Consider the following 21,993-nt stretch of genomic DNA (forward strand, 5'->3'; position numbering starts at 1 on the left):
TAAACAAACAACAGTTTGGTAAATTCATAGTGCCTATTTTATATAAGAATGCAGTCACTGATTTTTTTTTTAAGCTTTGTTAGTTGGACCACACTTCGATTTTACAGATACACACAAATTCTGCAGTCCTCATGACTACAAGTGAAATGTTTGCCTAGCTTATTCCCACACACACCACTTAACTGTGTGCTGTTGGTGAGTTTTTCTGTAGCTCTGCTACAGTTTGAGCAGAAAATTTTAGGGAATAAATGTTTAATAACACCCCTCTAGCTGCTAACTCCAAAGCTAGCCTTAATGCTTTTGGGAGAACAGTCATCATTGCTTACAAACGCTGTTCCTTTATTCTTGCTATATAATTATATTGACAAGAAAATAAGCAAAAGCAGAGCTCCAAGCATTGGTGAATGGTATGGATTTAGCATTGGAAAAAAAAAATACTTAGTCTTCTTCTTCCCAGAATACTTGATTGCTACATGTTCCCGATGCAATAGATAGCACAGTTGATTTAAAGGCAGAGCAGCTGATTAATTAAAAGAAAGACTCTCCCACTGTGTGCTTACCCTGCCCCCCACCCTGTGCTTCTTTCACTATTCTACAGCTTACTGCTAGCTCTACCCCAAGACCCCTGGGCAGGCGAGAGAAAGCAGATTCTCAGAATGGCTCTATACTCTCAGGTGAGAGAAAACTTGTGAAGCATGCCTAGAAAATTCACCGCCTAACCCTGCTGTAGGAATTCCTACAGCCAGTAGCCTTTAAGTTACCCGCCCACTTAGGCATGACCTCTTATACTATAAATGCCAAAGTAAGCAGGGTTGCCCTCTCTTCCTGCTGTGGGATTTCATTGTTCCCTGTTGGAGCAGAGGACTGTGATCTGTGAGTATATATTGATATGTGATTTGTGTCTTTTACCTCTCCTTCTGTATGTTTGTTCTCTCTGCATCTGACTGACGACTCCCCCCTTTCTTCTTCCTAGAGTTCTCAGTCCCCAGAAGCCCACCTATACCTCCTGCTTAGCTATTGGTCATTCAACTCTTTATTAGACCAGTCACAGTGACACATCTTCACACAGTGTAAAGGAATATTCCATAATAGTTATCCAGCATCCAATTGCCCTTCTTAGGCTTCACTTTCTCTGCCCGCTTGGCTTTCCTTCCACCCTCAAGGCAATCAGAGGCTTCCTAGAGCCTCTGATCTCACATCTCTTTCTGCTCTACCAGGTGTGTCCAATGGCCAACACTCACCTATCTCTCCTAGACCAGACCATTTGCATGGCCTGCCAAGGTACAATGACTGAGTCTAGCATGCTTTCTCCAGATATCACATTTAGAGCCCTCACAACCTAGTATACAGCTTACAGCATTTCCCAAAACTCAAAAACAGTAATATAATTGTTTGTTTAGTGACTGCTTGATTACTGATTCTATTTTTTGAATAGTCAAAACGGTTTAAGGAAGGGACAAAGTTGACATGAAACCTAATTTTATTTGCCAGCCAGTATGTTTAACTATAGGTAAATAGTTTCATAACCACAAATGAACCCACATGCAAACAGAGAAACCTAAAAACACCACACACACACACACGCACATACATATACACAGCCTTAATTATAAGGTTGACCTAGTGTGTGAACCAAAGAAATGTAACTCATGTAACTACTAAATTAAAAATCAATTATTTTTCAACAAACAGTAAAATGAAGATATTTTTTTAACAAATTTGGGGCTGTAAATTCCAACCCATTATTATCTGTGAAACTGCACAGATATGTCTCATCTCCTAATATTAAATCTATTTTTTACAATTTTATTTACTTTATAGTTTTTTACCACTGGTTTATTTTTTATATCTAGTACTGTTTTTTAAAGAAAGGTCAAATTTCTTACCAAATTAATCAAACTGCCATTTTTTGTTTATGAAACCATTACCCACATATCACATGGTTTTTCATTTAAATAAATCCTAAAAATGTTCTAGTGTATTTCAATCACATTTTCCTCTAAATTTAAAAGATATGAGAAAAGCATTATTCCTTCTGATAATTTCACTTCTTGAGGTGGCAGATTTCTTCATTTTCTAGAGTGAGCTTTTTTTCTCATCAAATTCTTGACTGAGCACACTATGAGTATGTGGACTGGAAAACTAATTCTTATGACGTGAGGTATGAGGAATGCGTGTCTGTCTGCAAATGTTGTACTCAGACACTGAAATTAAATTTATTGAGAGAAACCCGATAGTCAGACCCCAAATCCACAGCCGAGCCGATGGCCACGATTCTCACCCGGCAATGCCCTCTGCTCTGATGGTCTTTGATATGGGGTGATCAGATGAATATGTGACTAAATGATTTCGTTCCTGCTTATTGTTCAAAGTTTAGGGAAAATACAAGGAAGCAGAACTTACTAGAGGAATTCCAGAATTCATCTTCGAGGGATGACTAAATAGAAGATATCAATTAGAAGTTACAAAGTGGAATTAATAGGTTTAAAAAAAAAGTAAGGCACAAGGTTTTCTAATTAAGAAAGGTGTGGAATAGAAACAATTGGGAACGAATATGATCAAAATGCATTGTTTGAAATTCTTAATTAATAAAATATAATAATAATAATAATAAGTTACTAATTTGGAGTTATTCATTAAAAAAAAAGGTTGTCTTACATAGAAGTATCTGCTAAAGAAGTGATGGGCTATCTCCAGAGTAACAGGCTCCTCTGGAAACTCCAAGAGCGTGGTAATATTTTGTTTTTGCTGTAACAAATAAATCTTGCCTTAAGATCAGAGTACAGGGGCTGGAGAGATGGCTCAGTGGTTAAGAGCATTGCCTGCTCTTCCAAAGGTCCTGAGTTCAATTCCCAGCAACCACATGGTGGCTCACAACCATCTGTAATGAGGTCTGGTGCCCTCTTCTGACCTGGGGACATACACACAGACAGAACATTGTATACATAATAAATAAATAAATAAATAAATAGATCAGAGTAGGGAGCTAAGCTACTAGATCAAATAGAGGCCAGGCAGTGGCGGCACACACCTTTAATCCCAGCAATCTGGAGGCAGAGGCAGAAGCAGAGGGATCTCTGTGAGTTCAAGGCCATCCTGGGCTACATTAGATTGATCAAACTCAAAGAGAAACAGAGCCAGGCTTGGAGGCTCACACACGTACTTGGGAGTCATGCACCTTTAATCCCAGCACTAGGGAGGTGGAGACGGGAAAAGATATGGCTGGGCAGAGAGAGGAATATAAGGTAGGAGGAGACAAAAGCACAGAGCATGCAGTCTGAGAATTTGTGGAGAGAGGACTTGCCCTTCTCTGTCTGAGGATTCAGTAAAGGTAAAAAGTTTCTATAGTGGCTGGCTGCTCTGCTTCTCTGATCTTTCAGCATTTACCTCAATATCTGACTCCAGGTTTTATTGATAAGACCAATTTGAATTTTTGCTACACAAGAGAGAATGATGACACATTAAAAATTCTGAAGGAGTCTCTGCAATATATTTGTCCAAAGTGACCTGGAGGGAAAGATTGGATTAATGCTCTCAAGGCTGCTCATATCTTTTTACATTTAGTTGTTTCTCAAGAGAAATGGTTCATAAATTCCTGTTTGATATTTTGAAGCAAAACAAGCTTGGACATTATTGATCCCTTCCTTCCTTTCTTTTTTTCCTTCTTTCCTTCCTCCCTTCTTCGCTCTCTTTCCCTCCCTCCTTCCCTCCCTCCCTTCTTTCCTTCTTCCTTTCATTTGAAAGCTGAGAATAAACTTTTGTTGAGACCTTGCTCTATGCCAGGCTACAGGGCCCTGGTCTGCCCTTATTCCTGGGGTGCATTTGCGGGGACAGTTTATGGTCAGCTAACTAAGCTTCCTGTGTGTTTCCGTGCTCTCCCTGCCCCACCTGGTGATTAGCTGCAGGGCATTGTCTCCTTTGTTAATATGGTAATTTCCCACCTGCCTGGGCGGAGATTCTTGTACAGCAGTAAGGTAGATAAAGACTCCCCCAAATCTGAATAAACTGGCTTTTGGCTGGTCTCCTTTCGAATGACCCTGGTCTCTGTGTAAATTCTTTCAATCTCCAGGCCCTTGCTTGACTCGCGTTAGGCCCGCGAACTGTACCCAGGGTGTAACACAAAATCGAGTGTTACACCAGGCAACACCCTGCTCCTGCTGTGTCTTTGAAATTGTTCTTAGTTTTATCTCTTCGCCATAGAATAAAATCCTGAGGCAAATGTGTTCAGATAGTCAAGAGTTGGAATCAAGTAGAATCCAAGTAATATTTTATACTGGAAAGAATGAAGGTTGAGGAAAGAAGAGAATAAGCAGAAGATTTGACTTCTTGTACATATTCCTCATCTCTCTGTGTGTAAGCGTGCGCGCACACATATGTGTGTAAGGATGTGTGCATCATGCATATGGAGGTCAGAGGACCACTTTCTGGAGTCAGTTCTCTCCTTTTGCCTGAGATTCTTAAGTCACGAGCTTTGTTTGACGAGCACCTCTACCCTGGTGCCACTTTGCTAGTCCAAATTCTACTTTTGAATCTTAAGAACTTTTGACTCTGTTTAGAATGGTGCTATTTAAATGTTGTTCATTTGCAATTAAATCTGTTCTTTTTAAAACTTTAAACATGGGCCTGGAGAGACAGACGTCTCTGCGGTTAAGAACACTGAGTCCCTGAGTCCTACCTCTCCCGGGTGTAAGAAATTAAATAAGAGAATGCCTACCTTCAGGTGTGCAAAGCCAGGTTCTTCGGTTCACTTAGAGAGCTTCCTTTACCCCTCTGGATCTTCTGTTCAGAATTTCACTGAGCTGGTCCTACATTTTCCTCTGACCTGGCCTCAGCTCAGTGGGAATATATGAAGCTGGATGGTTTTCTCTGAACTGAATCCGAGAGCCATATGTTCTCAGGCCACATCACAGAGGACATGAGAACATCATGTTAGCAGAACTAAGCTGTGGGTCACAGCAGAGCAACTGTCCTTTACCATCTACTTCTGTTTCCCTGGAGTTACAAGTTCCTTGTAATCACTTGTAAAGAACACTGTTGAGACATTACTGTGTGTCAGGCACTGTCCCTAGTTTCTGCTCTTCAAAGAAGTCCACCCCCCCCCCACACACACACACTTTGGTTTTTCGAGACAGGGTTTTCCTGTAGCTTTGGAGCCTGTCCTGAAACTAGCTCTTGTAGAGGAGGCTGGCCTCAAATTTACATAGATTCACCTGTCTCTGCCTTCCTTTCAAGTGCTGGGATTAAAGGCATGTGCCACTACCACCCAGCTCAAGGAGTTCTTACCTTCAATGTATTGGTCAAAATCCTGAGGCAAACTAATTTGTAGTCTAGTTTTGTATGAAAGTATTTGTTTTGATTTTGGTTCTATGGTATTTTTCTCTCCTTATCTCCTTCCTTCCCCTTTATTTCTCTCTCTCTCTCTCTCTCTCTCTCTCTCTCTCTCTTTCTCTGTCTCTGTCTCTCTTCCATCTCCCTTGCTCCTTTTCTTCTTCTTCCAAATGCAGTTTTTCTCCTGAAAGTACATGTTCTTATGTGACCTGACCTTCGCTAACTCAGATGTAGCTCTCTGGAAACAGACTGCTGTCTTCTGTTCCAACAGGATGTCAGGCCACCCAAGTTGGGTGACCACACAGAAGCAGCCAAACTCATCTAAGCTCCACCTTCAAAGAAAGACACTTCTTTATCTTTTTCCAACATACTGTTTAGAAACAGAAAATGAAACGTTAATTTTTTTTAATGAATCTACTTCCTAAAGTCCAAGGAACAGTAGCATACTATTTTCCTCTGCTTCTTAAACTATGCTAAACAGCAATGCAATCACTTTACTGAGGATTTGAGGAAGGTTTTGCTGCATTTGTAAAAGTGCAGAGGTAAAGTCAGTAGAATGCCCAGACACGAAGGGGATATCTCTATCACAGACATACCCGCAAGGCTTAGAGATCACTGTGGAAGAAGGGGTGGAGTGGGGGAGAAGATTGCCAGAGCTTCGTGTAAAGAAGATAGTTTCACTCTGATCCCCCTCAGCTTCCAGCTCTGGCAATCCTAAATTCACAGAGCCCTGGATGCCTGCACAAGATCAAGAGAGTCAACATTCTAGCTTGGGTGGGGAAGAGGTCCACAAGACCCTGCACCAACCAAGGTGCTATGGACAGCTGCTGGCTTTGGGGAAGAGAGTCAGTTTTCTTTAAGGTTGCAATCCTTGGAAAGCTGACCTTACTTCAGAAGATGACTCCTTACTGAAAAATATCTGGACAGCTCAAATTTGACTGGGTTATTTTTTTAAGGAGAGGAAATTAGGAGTAGAGAAGTGGGAGTGGATCTGGGCATTGTTAGGGGAGTAATGGGAGTGAATGTGCTCAAAATACATTGCATGAAATCCTCAAAGAATAAAAATATTTTAAATGAAAGAAATATTTTGAATGGAAAGTTTTTTTTACAGGTTATTAGATGACATTATATTTTTATTAAATATCTAATCAATAAAGCTTGCCTGAAGATCAGAAAGTAAAACAGCCACACTTATAAGCCTTATAGACCAGGTGGTGGTGGCACACACCTTTAATCCCAGTAGCCACAATAGTTTGCCATAGAAACCAGGTGGTGCATGCCTTTAATCCCAGTGGTGCAAACTTTTAATCCCAGCCCTAGAGAGGAATATCAAATGGGAAGAGATGGTTCATAGACAGTCTCATTCTGAGATTCCTCAGGCAGGATCGCCATTTTGGACTGAGGTTGGGGTAAGAGCCAATGGCTGGCTGTTTTGCTTTTCTGATCTTCAGGTTGAATCTCAATTCCTATTTCTGGGTTTTTATTACTCAATATATATATATATATATATATATATATATATATATATATATATGTACAATAGTAGGAATTTTTTAAATAAAAAGTATCAAGAAATTATTTTATAAAAAATATTTCTTATACTCAAGAAATGATGTTCAAAATTAACCATATGCGGGTTTCATAATAACAATTAAGAAGTAATTGTTGGATAATGGGTGCAACTGAAGATCATCATATTATGCAAAGTAAACTAGATCCATAGATCAATATCACATTTTTCTCATATGTGGACTCCAGATTGTTTATCAATAGATAAAACTATATATGTACGTAATATATTCATATGCATACATGTGGCATGAAAGCAAAAGATAGACAAAGAGAAGGAAGGATGCCAGATTGGGGAAGGGAGGAGTAGAAAGGGTGTGTGGAGGTGAGGATGGTCGGAGAATACAATAGACTAGAAGCTGTCCCTAGAAACTTGCCACTACACACAATAAATATATGCAGCAGAAGTATTAATGTTCCCTAAAGACTAGAATAGCAGTCTTATCTGTCCGACAATGAACTCATCCATGTCTTCACTTTCAGTTTTTATCTCCTCTTTCTCTGTGTAATTCTCACATTTCAATTCTCTTTAATTCTTAAACCTGGAGTGTTCATTCCTAATGTCCTTTTAGGGCACAGAACTCTGAGAAGATACTAAATCTCCAAGCCAGAGCTTCTCCTAGTCACTGTGATAATACGTTTAGCCTTGCATTGTATAGTGCTAAGATTATACATGCAAGCAGTCTGTCTTTACTCAGAACTTTATTGAAGGTATCAACTATGAGGGCCTTAAAGTCATTTTTCTCTTTATTTAACTGTTTTTCTGATATTTGCATACGTCAACCTCACTGTTTTTAGTAACTTTGCATGTTTTTGTTTTTCATTCTGAGACTATAGAATTGTCTTGTGGTATTTTTCTGAATTAACTCATTTTAAAGATGTCATTTTACTGTTTATTGATAATTTATGCGAGAGACTATCAATTCAATCTGAACTGTCCATTTGTACACACGTAACTAAAAGAAATCAACCACTTGGTTAGACCGCTATTGAGTTATTTTCCTTTATTTTCCTTTTCACATCTAATTCACCAGGTTATATGTAGATGTTGGCTCTTCTTTATTTATCTTTCCTGGCACATGACAGCGTATTTTGATCTGTGTATTTGGATACTTTGTAATTTAAAAGGGGGGAAATGATCTTATTTCACTGTAAAACATGGCTGTGTTCCATTTGTGCTGTTTTCATGGTCATGAAGAGCATGTGTGTATGTCTCTGTTGGCCGTATTCCAGACATGCCATCCTCTCTACAGACAAAGTCTTCCTTTCATCTCTTTCCGTTGCATAATTGGATATAATTTTCTTGATCTCCCCATAAATGAATCCTTTGGCTACAGGGTCTGGGCCTTTTGTATTTCTAATCCTCCTTTGGTACCTCCCTGGAGTCCTGCACCTGCTCTCCCTCTGGACTCCTGGTTCAGTCTCTGACAAATGAGCATATTCCTCTGGGTTTAGCTCCACTTTCCCTGGCACCTGCTGGGGAAACTGCTTTGTCCCCAGTGTTAACTAAACCATGCTAATGCTAGGAGGTCATTCTGGAATTTCTCTTTCTTAGTATTTGAGCGAGCCTCCTAGAGAGAGCTGTAAATTGCAACATATCTATGGACTCAAAACAAGATGTTTTGGTTCCTAAAACTAATAGCATTTATTTACTTTTTTTCATCTTTCAATTTTTGTAGTGTTTTTCAATTTTGGTTTTACTATAGATGTTCAATTTTATTGCTTGGTTTTCAGAAGAATTTCTTACAAGTCTTTAAATTGCATAAAAATCATGAGGTCAAGTTATTAACTTTTCTTCTTTCATTAAGAGGGAAGGTCACTTGCACATGCTTCAAAAATTTCAGGTTTACTTCTAAAGCATGGAATATAATCCGAATATATTTTTATGGGATTTGAAATGATGACTCAGCAGTTAAAAAGTGCTAACTGTTCTTGCAGTGGATCTGGGTTCAATTCCTAACATCCATAGGGTGACTCATAATCTCTTCTAACTCCAAGTTAGGGGATCTAATATCCTCTGGCCTCCACAAGCACCTGCATTTGTAGGGCACATAAATCCAGGAAGGCATGTATATATCACTACAGAGTAAATCTTTTTTTCAAGAAAGTTAAGTTTTACATTTGTGTTTAGATAAATATGCACATATTCATAATGCCCGTGTGCTTCTTCTAAGAAACATAACTGTTAATAATTTTTCAGAAAAAGCTAACGGTAGAAATCGACTAATGTATCATGATGACCTATTAGGATATTATCTGACAGTAATAAAAACAGAGGCAACAAGCCTCCAATGACAGACATGACAGTTTAGCAAGCAAGGTTATGTTTGGGGGAGGGGGGCAGTGCAATATAGTCTTACAAACTATTAAAGTAAGCAAACTATATGGAAACACTTCAAACGTTTGTAATAAATAGCCCATAGAACAAACGGCATAAAGACTGATTAGCATCACGACCACAGCTATGTAATGTTCTGAATTTAACAAGACTACTAAGAACGAGGACATTGCAATCATTTGTATCAGCTTGTTAAAAAAAAATGAGTATCTCAATTCCTCATCCTTTAGCTTCTCTATCCCCTTTGATTATTTAAAATAAGAAACCTACTACTTTCACCAACATATTGCATAAACATAAACTGAACAAATCCAGTAGATATTGACATCTAATGTGGACAGGGGAAAGTGCACGGCTTCAACTCTATGCAAAGAACTACAGGCAACTAAGGAATGTTGAGAGCAGGAGAAATAGTCTCATAGGAAAGAGCCCACCAATTGATTATCCAATACCAAATGGTAAGACCTGAAAACATACACACAAGTAACATTACACAGACTGAGTAGGTTGTAGTTAGAAATACATATGTGAGCATACATTATATGTATATATGTATATAAACAAGCGATGAAAAAAACAGGCCATGAATTTTAAAGATAGTAAGGTGGAGTATATAGGAAGAGTTGGAGGCAGGAAAAGGAAGGGAGATATGATGTAATTATAATCTCAAAAATTATAAGAAATATTTTAGAAGATAACAAATATTGAAAAAAAATTAAATGTCTGTACAGAAAAAAAAAATTCTGAAGGCACAAAGCTTCTCCAGAGAGTCTTTGACATACATAAGACAGGCATTCAATTCTAAAACACCTTTCTGTTACCCTTAGGGTACAAGGATAATTTGCAATATCTTGAAGCTCAAGAGCATAGTTCCTAGGCTCAGACTAGAATTCAGTGCCTCTCACTGTTTGATGACCTGCAAGGGCATTTTCCTGACAGATTCTTAAGGACCAGGCCCATCTCTTTTCCTCAAAGAATACTCACATCCTATCTCTGTATCTGACTTATGTATGATATTGTGGCTAAGATGTAAACTTTTCCTCACAACTCGAGATCTACATGTGACTAGTTTCCAATGCAAGCACCTAAATCTAAAATTATCTTAGCACCATTGGTGAATGATGAAATAAATACGTTCTTCCACAGGTACAGACAGTCATGTCTACAGACAGACACATACAGTTGCAGTTCATGCTGGTAAGAGGAAAAAAGAAACTGGAACACGCTGCCGTCCACAAAGAAAAAGCAAAACACTTCATAGCCATCAGCTTACTGTGAGCAATGCTGCTATTATGAGTAAATTTTCTTCTAAATGCAGGTTTCCTATTGAATTTCCTTTCAAGTCACACCAAAGCTATAACTGCTGTTACCATTTCAGAAGTCATGGTTTTGTTTTTGTAGGACTTCTAACACCATCGTTTCCAATGGCAGCATCCTGTTCAGTCAGACAGGCTACCCTTCTACTCCCCATCTCCAATGACCCTTCACACATTTTAGCTATTCGGCAAAGCCCGAGTTTTCCTCTTTTCTTCATGTTTTATCAAGGGTTGAGTCAAAATTATATCAGAGGAGAGTGAAATGTTCAACATAGATTGGCGCAGAATGGACACCACACAATTCAGAAATTTCAGAAGTTGTGGAGATTTGAGAAGCCCTGATTCTTGTTTGGGTTGTTGGACAACCTGGATGTAAAAAGTCATTCCTGCTGCTTAGAAACTGCCACAGTACCTGCTCCTCTCCCAGGTAACACAAAGTCACCCCAAAAGCTATGAAATAAGGAATCATAAGTTTAAAAACAAGAACAGAAACAGACACCTGTTATTTTTTGATCCCATGTGAGAAACCAAAAACTATAAAACAAAAGTCGCAAGAGGCCTTACTTCCGGTCCAGAAATTGAAAGCTTCCTAAGGTGGGGGGGGGGGGGGGCGGAGAGAGAGAGAGAGAGAGAGAGAGAGAGACAGAGAGAGAGAGAGAGAGAATTCACACATCCTTCACAATACAGTCTTTGGAAATTTGGGCTCAAAGTTAAAATACTTATTTTTCTATGAGAAAGAACTTAGGGTCCAGATTCAGAAGCATTATGTTGTCTCAAAAGAACTAAGTCAGAGAAATAGCCAGCCCCGGGTCAGGGATCTGGACCCACTTCCTAATTCCAGCCAGGCCCTCCAAGCTGGGCTCTTAAAGATTCAAAGACAAAATGGAGTTGCTTTAGCAAGACCAGACTTTCCTTGCTGGTGGGCCACCCCAATGATAGCTGCTCAACCAGGCCAACCGAGGACAATTTAACCAATAGCAGTGTGCAGGATCACAGAGTGGGGCAAGGCCAGGAAGGCCTCCCCAAAAGCTGATGGCGCAGAGGTACCCCTGAAACCCTCCGGGTTGGGCGATGACCCTGGTGAAGGCCAGAGGCAGACAAGGACAGCACAGTGGTGGTCTTGAGGCGCATCAGCCCCACCCCCAGGCACCTGCTTCCCCCACCTCCAGCACCTGCTGGATGCCCAGGCTGGGCAGGCCCTATCCAGAGGCCCATGGCTTCCCAAGGCCGGCCCCGGGCCAGGTTGCCCCAAGCCCGAGGGCGCATAGTTGCTCCCAGGGTCCCTTCCCTGCGCTCCCCAGGCTGAGTTGTGGGCGGCCTTTCCTATCCCCAGCCCCTTCCCAGGCCGGACCCCAGCGAAGGGCGAACCGGGCGCTCCAGGCCTTCTGATCAGGACTCTGTGCCCGCCGCGCCGCAGCCTCCGGGGCCAGCGGCGGTGACCAACCTGTAACCGCGGCGCGCGGAGCGGTCACGGTGCTGGGGCTGGGGCAGCAGCGGCGGTGGCGGCGGCGGCGGCGGGTGGCATCCTTGCGGGTCGCGCAGGTCTGGGCGGGCGGGTACGCTGCCCCTCACCTACGGCGGCTCAGTCAGCTCCTTGCTAGCCCTGCACTAGCGTCCGCGTCCGCGGCAAGGGCTCGGGACTCGGGGAGAGCTGCGGGGGTCCTGGCCTTGCGATTATTAGCTTGCCTTTTGCAGTTGGCTTTGCTGCGCGAGCTACAGAGGATGCTCAAGGCGGCGCCGCAGCTGGTTGCCAGTGCCAGGGTCCGGACTTGCAGGTGGCTTCCCTCTCTCTGCCAGAGCCAGTCTCTCAGCAACAGCTGGGCAATCTTGGGCTGCTGTGGGGGCTCCTACTTCTAGGCCTGCAAGCCCAGTGTGTCTTCTGTCGTCCTAATTTATTAAGTAGTGTCTAAAGGGTACTAACCAGGACCACATCTGAGTATGAAATTGCTAAATAATAAATACACTATTAAAGTTTTCGGTCTTTTAAATATTCTGTCATGTAGATTGAGGCTAAAGTCTGTTCATACATCTTTAACCCCAAACCCCATTTGTGGTTCCAGGGTAGCTGGAGTTTGGGGCCTCTTAGGGACCCCAGTAGAAAATGTGTAGGGTCACCTTGCATCTCAAGCACCCTGTGCTTGCCCAGCGGACACCTTTCATTGCACTCTCTTCTAAAGGTTTGCTTAAATGTTTTCGTCTTGCTAGGCAGTCAGCCATAGCAATCATGCAGGAGTTTCCGGCCTGTGATTTCACTATCACACACACAAGATAGTCGGGCTGGAGAAAGATGAAGCTTCTTCTAAAGGGAAAATTAACTGACAAACAACTGCTTATCACAAAATACTGTATCCCTAGCAACGAAAGTAAAATTACACACACATTCTAAACATTCATTTATTTTGGCCTTGTTTAATTAAATTGCCACCTTTACAAACAACCCAATCTTCACAGCCCTTTTAGACTGTGGACTTTTGGCTTGTTTTGTTTTGTTTTTGCTGTTGTTCGTTGGGGTTTTGTTTATGTTTGTTTACAGGGAAATGTTCATAATTAGTGCTTTACAATATATAGAAATGTGAGGGCCTTTTGTTCCTTAAAATTTCAGGAGATTTCAGAACCAACTATATAAAAATCTGTATTTTATGCAAAGAACTGAGACATTTTCATAATAAAAATAATTTCAATACTGGTAAAAACACAAATAGTCTAAAAGGATTGTGAAGATTGGGTTGTTTGTAAAGGTGGAAATTTAAGTAAACAAGGCCAAAAAATGCGTGTTTAGAATGTGTGTGTAATTTTACTTTCGTTGCTAGGGATACAGTATTTTGTGATAAGCAGTTGTTTGTCAGTTAATCTTCCTTTTAGAAGAAGCTTCATCTTTCTCCAGCCCGACTATCTTGTGTGTGTGATAGTGAAATCACAGGCCGGAAACTCCTGCATGATTGCTATGGCTGAGTGCCTAGCAAGAATAAAATAATTAAAAATAATTTTAATACTGGTAAATCCATAGCTAATTTACTTTAAATTTTTTACAGTTTCAACTCTTCATCTCTCTGTTTACATTTTATTTTAACCTACATACTACTTTATTGCTTGTGTTAAAATACAAAATGGCATATCACTCCTGAGTTTATTATTATAAATTGGAATTATCACAGAAAAAAAATATAATCATGAGACATTTTAAGACCAAGATTTTTATAAATATTGAATGTCATGTTTCAGCGGTGGTTTTCACCTATCCCAGCAATATTACATCACACAGGCCCTTTAGAGCCTTCCCTGTTCGTAACTGACATATCTCAACTGACAAATCTGGTTCCTGCTTGAGAGTCACTCTGAGTACCACGGGTGATTCAGAGTCTTGAAGAGTCCATGGCATTCAAGGAAAGTCCTTGTGATCTGGGAATGTGTGGAGAAGCTCAATACAGCCATTCCAGAATCTAGGGATTCACTGTATATAGGAAGAGACCCTTAAAGAAACAAAAGAGAATGCTTATATTCAAAATACCATACTGACTCTCTCTACCTGCTCGTTATTCCTCCAATTTCCTTTCAGTCAAAACAGGAAAACATGAACAAATGCTTCCTCCAGAATTGCTGTTCTATGAATTAATATAATTCACAGATTATTTTTTCTGTCTTGCGACATGTTTTTGACAAACTAACATCAATTTCCAAGGCTTGAATACCATGAGATTTTCAGTTTATTATACAATGCTGGGCTATCTGGTCAGGACACATCTGTAACCTGTAATCGGTGGATTAATAAGCATCTGGGGACACCCTGTGTCCCCTTTTCATAGCATGTCATCTCCATTTGCTTCTTCTTGCTTCAACTCCTGGGCCTGGAAAGAAAGTTAGTATGTGTGAAATATGAGTTAAATCTGTATTATAGTATGAAATGGAAGAGGAGGCCGAGTAGCTGCAGGGGTCTGCACAGTGCAGCAGAAACCATGGCAATGTGCAACTAATACTGAAATTTATGGCTTACAGGTAGTTGTCTTCATACCCCAATCAGTGCTTAGGAAACACAAGATAAGAGGAATCTGATGAAAATGGGACACTTGTTTCTTAGTACCTCGTGTGTTCTCACTGTTTATATCCATCAATTGCTATTATTCCCTTTATCTACTCATACTGAATTGCCAATAAAACAATAACCATGATAAAAGAGGGAATTTTGAATCCTCGGGAAGAATGCTGTGTGAGCCTTGGAAATATAACCACCCAATCCTACTGGAGGAGAATTCTAGTTGAGTATGTTCAATTAGGTTTGATTTATAGATACTTTATGTTTATATAATTGCTCAAGGGTCTTTTAAAGGCTCCTTTTAGAATTGATCTAAATCAGTACACAGTTATTTATGTGATATGATTTGAAGATCTACTTTCCCCTGATTATTTATCAGATGATTTTCCTATTAAAGTCTCTTGGGGTGAGAAAATAAAGGTTAAATATACCCACATAAAAATATAAAGAGGGAAGAGGCTTTTGTTTGCCAACTAACTGTCATGGTTTCTTGGATACAGAAGTTAGTCTAGGCAGAAAATATGTCTTAATGAGGAGTGGGCAGGGCTTAGGAAAGCCAACACAATGTTCAGCAGGACTCATAACAGTTGGAGCAAGGGGACAGACATATTGCTGATTTGTGTAGCTCCCGTGATTAGCAAGGTCTATCTTGGATATTTAGGGAAACAGTATGAAAAGTTTCTATTGAGGGAAATTTATGGTTGGTGGTTTTGCTTGTTGTTTTTAACCATCAACATCTTAAAATCACATGCAAAGAAAATCTTAATAGGGAATAGCTATATTAGGTTAGCCTGTGGACATATCTGTGGGAGATTGCTTTGACTGTTAATTGATGACCCACTTGGAATGAAGGTGCTTACAGTTCATGGGCCAGTCCAGGAACTGTGGAAGAATACTATCATCAGTTCTACCATTAACCTTCTATTGCAAGCAGTTTTTTCTTCTTTGCCTTTTACAATGTAAATCTTACCTGTTCAGTTGAGAACCAGTACAGTCAAGCTTGAACCCAGCTCTCCAGGCAGATTCTATACTGCAGTTATCACTCATCTATCCCTGGTAAACAGCCCTCAACTGCTCAGAGATCTGAGGAATATGATATTTAAATGCTTAATTATTGAAAGACTTTTCAAAACAAAAAGAGACAGGTTGGCTCCTAGCAGCAGCGCTCTATTTCCTCCAAAAAGCTGGGATGCTTTTCTCTCAGAGTCTCTTTCTTATTTAATGCAGACAGTCTGGTTATTCACCCCTTTTTGAACCTTTGGCTTCCTTGTAATGGTTTAAGTAAAATGGGGCTATTCCCCTAAGGGCAGCAGGCCATGAGCCACAAAATCAGCAGCAAATCCCTGGCAGGGAACCACATAGAGTGTAAGAGACCTGAGTGGGTCAGTTGGTCTCATGAGGAGCTGCAGAGGGTGAGAGACAGAGGTGGATAGGCATACCATGCAGAGTGAGGTTGGATATTTATTTAGTGGGTTATGGAGGGGAAAGAAAAATGGGGGAAGAGGGGCAGAGGGAAGAGCAGAGAGGGGAGAGGGAGAGAGAGAGAGAGAGAGAGAAGAGAGAGAGAAGAGGAGGGAGAGGAGAGGAGCCAAGGCATCATCTACCTCTTTAGAAGAAAGATAGAAAGGAAGAAGGTCTCAGGCTGGAAGCAGAGGGAAGATCCACTTGCCTAGGTGAATGGGGAAGGGAGTGGGCAGGGCTTGTCTCTTAGTGTCAGGGTACCTGGGTGATAGACCAGGCCAGTAGATTATAACAGTCCCATCTTCTTTTTATAATAAAAAGGCAGGGAGTTAGGCATAACAGGTTAAAGGAATTGGGATGGTGAAATTCTCAAGACTGCTTCCTGCTTATCTGTGGGTGTTGAAGTCTTTCTTGGGGGGCCTGAGAAAGCTGGGTGCTTGTCACATCCTGGGATAGCTGGTCACCTTATACCTATCTAGGATTTGTGGTGTGGAACTTTCCAGTGTCTTTTGGACCTGGCAAGGTGTTGGCAGAGCAGAGACAAAGTTAAGTGTAGGAAAAAAAAAATTCTTTTCAGGACCAGGAAATTGAGAGGGGTGTATTTGACCTGTTTAGGATAGATCTTTTTATTTGACTCCCTGGAATGCATAAGAATCTTTGGAGTGTGCAAAAATAAAAGTTTTAGATACATACATTGTATAAACAGCAGCATATTTATCGCAGAATGACTGTGACATGTTTTTGCACAATGAAAAGTATCTTTAAGACTATGAAAAACAGCGTGAGAGAGAAATTTTTTTTCTTTTTTTTTAAATATTTATTTATTTATTATGTATACAATATTCTGTCAGTGTCTATGCCTGCAGGCCAGAAGACCCCATTACAGATGGTTGTGAGCCACCATGTGGTTGCTGGGAATTGAACTCAGGACCCTTGGAAGAGCAGGCAATGCTCTTAACCTCTGAGCCATCTCTCCAGCCCCGTGAGAGAGAAATTTGATAACTTGCATTTGTCCTCACATCTTTATAACTTACAAGAAAACACATTAATAACTTGAATTTGTATATCTAAAACACTCTTTATACTGAGATTTGTTTGGAGATGTCATCCTTTTAAACTGATAAAACCTCTTAGGTATCAAACTGCATCAGAAATCTTTGAGAAGGATAAAATTTTCCTCGAGAAGTTATTGATTAGAAAACAACAAGGAACTTAGTTGTCTACAGAGAGAGAGCTGATTTCCTGCCCCCTCTCCAGCACTCCCACCTCTCTCTCTCTCTCTCTCTCTATCTCTATCTCTATCTCTATCTCTATCTCTGTCTGCCCTTCTTCTGGAAAGGCAAATTCTGCCTCTCTCTCTTCTCTCCCCTTCTTCTCTTCTCCCTTCTCCATTCCCTTCCCCCTCCATAACCCACTAAATAAACTCTATTCGAGCTCTCTCTGCATGGTGTATCTATCTGTCTCTCTCCCACTGAGACCTCAGGCCACCTGCCATGGGACCTGCTTAGGCCATGGGTGGCCGGCTGCTGCCTCTCCTGGGACCACCATTCTTCTTGGTACCGGCCTTGGGTCACCAGCATTATGAATGATAACAATAGTCCTGGTAGCTGGGGAAGGAGAGTCCTAAAACCAGGGAAAAGGGAAGAGTTCCCATTTTCAGTCACAGGCAGATAGGGAACAGGCCATTGATTGACAATACTTATTGGGAGTCCATTTGATCTGTGAGAGGTGGCTCCATGTTGATACCCTGAAGCTTACAAGAATTATTTGTAAGTTGATAAACAGAGGTAAAAGTTTTAAATATGCTAGCATTACCACTTTGTAATCTGTACTGAAATCCACATTGTAGAAAAGATAGTAGACTCACTCTTTTAAGTCATAGTTTTTAAAATCTTGAGAAGATGAAATTTGATTCTGTTTTAAAAGCATGAACACTCCTATATCCAGAAGACTGGGTTTATAGAGATTAGACAGATGTTTTTAGCACACTGAAAAGCACTTTTAAGTCTGTAATTAGAAGACAACCAAAGGGGACTTAATATCTTGAGCTTGTGATAATAATAGTAGAAGTGTTTTACCAAAGCTAGATTAATAGCCTATCAGAAGTTCATTGATTAACGTTAAAACTCTGAATATTTGAAGTCTTAATACAACAGTAGTAAAGCAAGGGAAGTAAATCTGAAACATTTTCCACTCTTTTTATATATCTTAAGTCATTTTCTTATCACAGCTTAAGGTTTAATGTACACAGGCCTTATATAAATTTCCATTTACACCTTAAAACACTTTCTATCTAATCATTCACCAGGAGACACAAGTAGTTGATTACTGAGAACAGCTATTATAAAGAGAGTTTCTTTAGATAAAGGAATAGTAAAAATTACATTAAAAATCTGTTCTGTGAGTTTATCTCCTTTTTGGACTCTGGAAACAAAATAAATTGTGTCTAAATGTAGCAGTAGCTCTAGGAAAATGAGGCCTGTGGTCTGATTTTTACAGATAAAGAGAACTGAGAGGGCAGCTGAAGCCTTGGGAGAAATGAACTGAGTGTTTACTGCCCTTAAAGCTACAATCAGTCAATATCTTCAGAGATCTGAGGATAAATCATAAATGGAAATATAATCTAAACAGTCTACATACCAATCAAAGTGAGAGACTCGTTACCTTAGGAGGGTTACCTTAGGCTCCAGTGGAGGCGGGAGTTTTAGGTCTTCAGCTAACATACCTGACAGCTTACCTGTAATCAGAGCAGCATCTGCCTTTGGATGTCAGACCAAGGTCTGGGATTTGTTTTTCCCTCTTCTTCTGAAGTTACAAGTTGGGATATGAAGCCCAGGGAAGGATGTTCTCTAAGTTAGGGTTTTTATTGCTGTATAAAGAAGACATCACCACAACAACTCTTACAAAGAAAACATTTAATTCAGGTAGTGGCTTACAATTTGCAAGATTCCGTCCATTATCATCGTGACGGGGAGCACAGCAGTGTTCTGGCAGACATGGAGCCGGCTACAACTGGAGCGAAAGGCAGCAGGCAGTCGACTGTCACACTGAGTGAAAAACTTGAGAAGAGACAGCAAAGCCCACCCCTGCAGTGACACCACACATACACACACACACACACACACACACACACACACACACACTTCCTCCATTAAGGTCACGGCTCCTTAGTGCCTCCCCCTTGGGAGGCCATTTTCTTTCAAATCACCAAACAGGTGCAGTCTGGGGTTGTTGGGTAGGCGTAAGGGGTGTAGTGGATGGTGGGCCATGTCTTAACTGTGATCCCTCAGTCCAGCTTGACCTCTGATAAAGCAAAAGTCTCCTTCTGAAGTTGTAGGCCAGGATATGGAGCCCAGAATTGGAAGTGAAGTCTGGGGGTGTTGGGTGGGTTGGAGTCCCTATATCCAGCCTGGCCTCTGGGGACACTAGAACCAGCCTGGCCTCTGGGGACACTAGGACCAGCCGGGCTTTTGGTTAGTCCTTTATATAGGTTTTAATTATAAGCCTATTTGCTATAAGTTTTAAGCCAAATTTGGTGACAGATTTTACATGATTTTTTTCACCACACCCAGTGAATTTACTAACCAATTTGGAGATAACAACTGTTTAAAAGATTTCTTGAAGAGAGTACAGAAAAGTAGAGATAAAAAATTGAACCTTCATCAGGCGGTGAAAGGACACAGAGACAGAGACCCACATTGGAGCACCGGACTGAAATCTCAAGGTCCAAATCAGGAGCAGATGGAGAGAGAGCACGAGCAAGGAACTCAGGACTGCAAGGGGTGCACCCACACACTGAGACAATGGGGATGTTCTATCGGGAACTCACCAAGGCCAGCTGGCCCGGGTCTGAAAAAGCATGGGATAAAACCGGACTCGCTGAACATAGCAGACAATGAGGACTACTGAGAACTCAAGAACAATGGCAATGGGTTTTTGATCCTACTGCACCGCGTACTGGCTTTGTGGGAGCCTAGGCAGTTTGGATGCTCACCTTACTAGACCTGGATGGAGGTGGGTGGTCCTTGGACTTCCCACAGGGCAGGGAACCCTGATTGCTCTTTGGGTTGACGAGGGAGGGGTACTTGATGGGGGAGGGGGAGGGAAATGGGAGGCGGTGGTGGGGAGGAGGCAGAAATCTTTAATAAATAAATAAAATAAAATAAAGAAGTTAAGCCAAAAAACAAAACAAAACAAAACAAAAAAGATTGAAGAGTGGGAATTTCTAAACCCTTAGAGATAAGAGATTTGGGATAATTTGCTTGTGCAGTTGCAGAAGTTGTTACAGTCTGAGAAAATTTGGAACTCTGAGTCTGCCATCTTTGACCTTCATGATAGACTCAGTTTTCAGGAAGATAGTAAGGTTTTAAGAAAATCTTTGAGTCCGAGAAAGGAATTGAGTCTAAGGAGAAAAGGAGGAAGGGCCACAAAATAAAAAGAACTCTGCCATAGGTAGGGTTAGGCAGCTAAGAGACAGAGAACAGAGAACAGTATAGAACAGAGAAAGGGAGTAACAAGCAGGAACTCCACCCAAGGAAGGTTTCCAATGTAGAAGCCACAAAGGCATAGAGGAGCTTTGGAACTTAGCAGGTAGCTCCTATGGGAGGCAAAGCCTAGGCAGTTTGGATGCTCACCTTACTAGACCTGGATGGAGGTGGGTGGTCCTTGGACTTCCCACAGGGCAGGGAACTTGCTCTTTTGGGCTGACGAGGGAAGGGGACTTGATTTGGGGAGGGGGAGGGAAATGGGAGGCGGTGGCGGGTAAGAGACAGAAATCTTAAATAAATAAATACACAAATAAGTAAAAAGAAAAGAAACTCACGAAGTACAGGCCCAGGAGGGCACTAGGAGAGATAGAACAGGTAACTCTGAGGGAAAATGGGACAAGGAAAAGGTCATAGGCCTGTTATGCCCATGTCACATGACCCCCAAACAAGACAACCACAGAGTCGGTATCAGACGCAGACACACTGGGATTGACTACAAGTCCAACGCACTGCTATAGTGGGTGCGGGAAAAACAGTCCCCAGGCTTCAGGGTGAGCAATTATTAAAAAGAAAACTGCAAGGCAGGGTGGCACAAGTCTTGACGTTTTAGGATTGGGTAAAAGTATACAACATTTGAGTTTGTGGGTTGGCATATAGGGGAATTTTAAAACAGTGGTTAGTTAGATACATACAAGGATGTCTGAAGCAAGCAGATGTTGTTTGGACACCCTGGTGGATCACTTTGACCAGGGCTGGCACTGTTTCTTGAGAATGTTTATGACCTTGCTGGGCTGCATTCACCACCCACTCCCGCAAGTCAGGTCCTGTCTAAAATGGAGTTTGTTCTGTTCTTTCAGAACCTGGAGTTTGTAGTCAGCTCCTAGGGGGAGGGGGGAAGTTCCAGGAAGGAGCAGAGATGAGACAAGAGGGGAAAGTGTCATGGTAACAACAATTCCAATCTGGGTTATCCCTAAGTGAACTGAGAGTCTTGTCAGAGAGAAATGTCCCAAATCACAGAGGAGAGGGATCCCTTTCCACATGATGAGGTCCCAATAGGGCTAGATGAAGCTTCTTGACATACTTGTGTGGCTTTCATGGTAAAAGTAGGCAAGGCAAGGAGCTCCAGAGTGACACCCAATAGAAGGGGAGAAACAAGTAGTTAGTTAGAGCAGATAAAGGAAACAATACCTTGAGAAGTGCAAATGTCTTCGGAAATAGAATTTTCCATGCATTGGATCTTTGAAGGGCATTGCAAGGCATCTTCCCATATGGTGGGCAGGTCAAATGACATGTAGGAATATGCCCACTTGGAGTCCCAAACAGGTGAAGAAGTGTTTGTCTATATGGTGGGAAGTCCAAAAGAGTAGAGCTGGAAGAGAGGACACTCACCAAGAGGTGAGGAGAGATGAACGGTTAGTTAAGGATGAGGGAAGAAGCAGTTGAAGAGGTGAACTCTGGAATCAA

At 41.3% G+C, this 21,993-nt stretch overlaps 1 protein-coding gene across 2 annotated transcripts in view; it reads right to left on the reverse strand.

The window, feature by feature from the left end:
* Nalcn (sodium leak channel, non-selective) overlaps positions 1–12,363 on the reverse strand; it is a 255,068-nt gene extending 242,705 nt beyond the window's left edge. Inside the window, exon 1 of one of the 2 annotated variants that reach the window (XM_041666485.1) lies at positions 11,996–12,363. The gene's annotated coding sequence lies outside the window, so the exon portion shown is untranslated. The remainder of the gene's footprint in view (positions 1–11,995) is intronic. The other variant, XM_041666494.1, reaches the window with a different exon arrangement.
* Between the last annotated feature and the right edge of the window lie 9,630 nt (positions 12,364–21,993).

This window comes from Microtus oregoni, unplaced genomic scaffold (genome assembly GCF_018167655.1).
Source record: "Microtus oregoni isolate MIOR12 unplaced genomic scaffold, Mior012 000001F_ref0000356, whole genome shotgun sequence".
Lineage (NCBI taxonomy): Eukaryota > Metazoa > Chordata > Mammalia > Rodentia > Cricetidae > Microtus > Microtus oregoni.